Source organism: Vespula pensylvanica, chromosome 19, assembly GCF_014466175.1.
Source record: "Vespula pensylvanica isolate Volc-1 chromosome 19, ASM1446617v1, whole genome shotgun sequence".
In the NCBI taxonomy this organism is placed as follows: Eukaryota; Metazoa; Arthropoda; class Insecta; order Hymenoptera; family Vespidae; genus Vespula; species Vespula pensylvanica.
This window is the reverse complement of record NC_057703.1, coordinates 3813018-3817667: the sequence shown is the minus strand read 5'-3', so window position 1 is coordinate 3817667 and position 4650 is coordinate 3813018. Positions and strand designations below refer to the sequence as shown.

Here is a 4650-nt window from a genome sequence, read left to right as displayed (position 1 = left end):
TTTCTCAAATACTTAGTGACGCTATTGAAAATTGGCACCCTACGTGGGTTCTGGTCGCCTCGTTGCTGCTCTCGTCAAGGTCATTTTGAATTCGAGTATGCCAAAAAGCAGTTGTTCTCGTAATTACTGCTAATTAATATAATTTTTAAAAGTTACAAATTTGTCTAATCTACCAATCCAATACAGAGATGTGTGATTTGTATGGTATAGAGTACGTAAATTGAGTTGAAAAGATTTTCACGAAAATAATATTTCCTAGACGTGCCCGAGATTGTGAAATTATTGCGTCATAACTTTTCTTAAATATTTGATCCTTCTTTTCGCGATGTTGATGATTTTAATAGTGTTAGTGTACTATGCAGTTTATCGTTTATTAATCGTCACGATATATAAAACTTTACTTTCGTATAATGATACGTATACGGACATATATATTTGTCATATGACGCTACTGTACATTCATTATATAAACACATCCACACATGCTTATATTCATGATGTATGTCATAAACACAGTAAATAAGCATGCATACATACGTACGTGGGATTCTTACAGTCAAGTTGCTCTTTGTGTCACACCGAGCTTGAGCGGTTTTGTTTTTCATCCGAGATTATTATTGGCAAGGACGTTGTACAAGGGCGTTGTACAGGGGCGTATGGAAATAAGTTGCGGATGCGTGATATATGGGTAAATGTGTATCAATTGGTCCGAAGAGAATAATAAGATGGGAAAGACAAAAGAGAGGACATTCTGTAAAAGGTAGTTGTCGAACGAATTGTTAAGTAACTTCATTATATTAGTGTTTAAAGTGATTTGGTGAGAAATCTTGTTTTATGTTAATGAAATTATGTTAATTTCATGTAAAGTAAAAAATTTTATGTAAAATAAATTATGTTAATTCTATGAATCGAGGAAGCTAGTGCTGTGAAGATCTTCTCTTTACTCTTTTTCGTATTTCACTAAAATAAATTACGTTAATTTGTTAAAAACTTTCGAGTATATTCCAATATAAGAAAGTAAGTACGTATATTAAGTACAGACCAACTTTCTACTGATCTATTGTGGTCGACATGTTCCAGGAAATTTGTTTTCGTACTTATAAGCAGAATAGTCAGAATCGGGGAAGGTGACCACTGTCTTAGACTAATATGACTTCTACTACGTACAATACTCAGTTGTTCTGTAATATAGGTAAGTAATTATTATTTTTTTCGCAAATTTAACTCTATTTTTAAAATCTAATCTTAAATCTCAAAATTTAAATCTATTTTATTTTAAGTTCTACTTTAGATCATCATCGGATGAATATTACCTTTGTTTCAATAAAATAAAAGAAGAATCATCAGACAGTCTTCTTGTAAATCTATTTCTATTAAGCAATTTCAATTAATTTTTAGAACTGTATGTTAAATAGATTGCGCGCAAAGTAGTCACAATGTTTGTTTCTATATTTTCTTTTTATAAAAAAATATATGTTTTATCTTATTATATTTACTTGTATATATGTTTTTTTTTTTTTTTTATAGTTACATAGACTTATAAATATGTGTGTTTTTTACGTAACATATATACCGTAAACGTTATTAATATTTTGTGAATAACACTTTTCATTTTCTAATTATATGCTTTTAAAGATTTTTCCTTTATTATGACGATAGTACTGATAATATTGCTTCTGTTTTATTTTAGATCATTATTGCAATCATTCGTGCATATATAGATCAATATATATTTGTTTTGATGAAAAAAAAAAGGATTCGAATGTGTTTTTCCGTTAATTCAAGTTCGTGTGCGTTTCGCGATTTCAATTAATTTTTGGAGACATGCGTTCTTGAATAGATTGCGCGCATAATAGTCACAGAATCAGGGATTGTTCTTACAAAATTTTATTAATATATTTCTTTATATAATCACATATACTATATACTTGTGTATAAAAGAAATAGTAGATATTTGAGAATTAAATTCCATGTCCTTTTTTCAATTAACAAATGATTATCATGTATTAGAGCCACTGTTGCATTACGGAAGATGATGAAGAACTTATTATACTTCTATAAAAGTATATTAATAAGTAAATGTCCAAATTTTATGATTAGTATAATTTTGCAATTGTTTCTATCGCAATAAGTTTTATAAACATTTCTTTACATTCTTTTTCAGATCATCATTGGCTTGACATCAATGACAAATGACATTGAGTTAATCTTTGATCATCACAACTTTAATCTCTTACATTTTCGGCCTACGACATGGACGCGTGTTTTGGAGCCACTATGAAACTTCGTAAGTAGTGACTGCAGGAATTATTAATAATTTAAGTCTTTCTAGTATTCATCATACCTAGAACGAAAGATTCTCGAAAGTTTGTAATTTGTTCGATAAATTACTGACGTACATCGTCATTAGTAATTCTTCTTTTGGATTAATTTATGAGTAGTACGTTTTTAATTGTGTATTTTCATTATACTTTTATTATGCGTGTCTATTAGCTCGGGATAGGGTCAGTACAAATCGTTTAATTAATAGTGCAGTTAATTAATACTGTTTTTGTTCGTGTTTGCTTGCAGTATGCGTAGTGACATCGAGCATTCATTTACCTGATATCGTCAAAAAAAGTATATTAGGTGGTTTATGTTGCACCCGTTGTTTCGTATTTAGTCTATTTAATTAGAATCTAGCTCGATATATTGATATCGTTATACCAAAAAATGAGTAAGAAGACAAACGCGACGATTCGATCGTGGGAATTGGTTTTATTCTTTTACAAGAACAGTTATTTTTGGTGAAAGGGGTTACCGAGGCTTTTTAATTATTTTTGCAAAATTATATTTAATGAAGTGTGTTAATAAAGGATGAGTCTCAACAAAATCGTTGTTTTTGGATGAATAAAATAGAGTAATAGTAAAAGATAGAGTAAGGTCATTGCTGAATAAAAAAGTTTGGAAAGTCATCGCACATGCACTAAATATTAGATAGACTATTGTTTCCTATTTATTCCTGTTAGTTTTCTCGTATTTTTTGCTCGTTTACGCAGGTGTTTTATGAAAGAAAAATAGTTTAATTTCAATTTTTAGTTTTCTTTTACTACCGATTGCAATAGTGATTTGCACGATGTAGTTTCACCCTGATGAATTCGCGAATGTTGGGTAGTCGATTCTACACATCGTTACGTTAAAATTTTAATTACATATATACATACGTCTCGAAAATATTTCATTATTTAGAATATCAGATTAATCATATAGTAATGAATAAAAAAAAGTACTCGTGTTATTGTGTGTGTGTATATATATATATATATATATATATATATATATATATATATATATATGTATATCGGTACCTATTAATCCATACTGGACGGCTTTTCCGTTAAGGAGAATTAAAACGTCAAGACGACTTTGCGGATATTAGGTAAGCTTTTTACTGCTACTTTAAAACAAAGTATCCAAAGAATTTGGCTGAATTTGCCTCTCGTGAATGTTTTTGAATAGAAAGAAATGTTGCTTACGTTATTCCTTGATCAATATTCTTGTAAATTTGACGATGGCATGATTCCCCCCCTATTTATTATTACTTCAAGAAATGACCAGAATTCTTCTTTGGTCAAACTCGCTATATCCAATCCGACGAGAGCGTACTTCATCGCTAACTTGATTACTGCTTTCATCATGAAGTGTTTTATTACTTACGTAACAAAAAAAAAAACCAATCTCATCCTTACTTGAACCAATTTCATTTGTAGAATCCATTTTCGTAAAGCTTTGAAACTTTTCAAGCAATAATGGTTCTCCAACGATCCTCGAATCTGAACTGACATCGGTAACGTTGTCGAAAATATGATCACGATCCAGAATTCTTTCAAATAATCAAATAATTTTATAGCCATTTCGAGGTATCACCCTACAATTCTTAAAAGAATATAGAAAGAACATAGGAATTCGTTCATGGTCCAGTAATTCCTCGAGTTTTGATGATATCTGATATAAACAAGCGTTGTTGCTCCTTGCGCACTACTTGAATTGCTGCCTGAAACTGAGTGCGAATGTTTACATTGAATTTATTTCCTCATGCAAAAATATATTTGAACATTAGATTAAACAAAATTATAGTGGAAAAGTGAAAAATATTCTTATGTTACTAGTATGCTTTTACAAGTACTATATTTACTAATTGACTATGTTGCAGTACTTCCTGCACTTATTTATACTGAAAGTTGTACTTTACACTATAGTTACCCTTGACAGTCAATTTCGGTAACGTACCTTTAATTAGTTACAAATTGGATACGTTTCATCTTCGATATCAGTAGTGTTTTCATACATTCTCTCTAATTTTTACACATAACTCATAAGGTTTGTGTAAAAATGAAGCGTTATGTTGGAATGAATATTTTGCTATTTTTTAAATATAGGAATGGATAGACGAACAGCCTACTTTTCTGTATGTTTATTTAATTTTAAATAGTATATACGGGTAAAACGCAGATCGTCACTTAGTAGTGAAAATCCTCGTCTCTGGGGATTTGCGAAAGAAAATTTACGATTTTTCAGTATGTTGTACAATGTACTCTGCACTGCGAGACATGTCAGTATGAAATAGTTTTTAGAACTTTGGATTTATTATGAAATTCTTTTCTATAAAAT

General features: G+C 30.0%; 1 long non-coding RNA gene across 1 annotated transcript in view; it reads left to right on the top strand.

Moving 5' to 3' along the window:
* Nucleotides 1-949: 949 nt before the first annotated feature.
* Nucleotides 950-4650, top strand: part of LOC122635827 — an 8383-nt gene continuing 4682 nt past the window's right edge. The window contains exons 1-2 of the long non-coding RNA XR_006328769.1: nt 950-1192; nt 2165-2287. This is a non-coding gene — a long non-coding RNA (uncharacterized LOC122635827). The remainder of the gene's footprint in view (nt 1193-2164; nt 2288-4650) is intronic.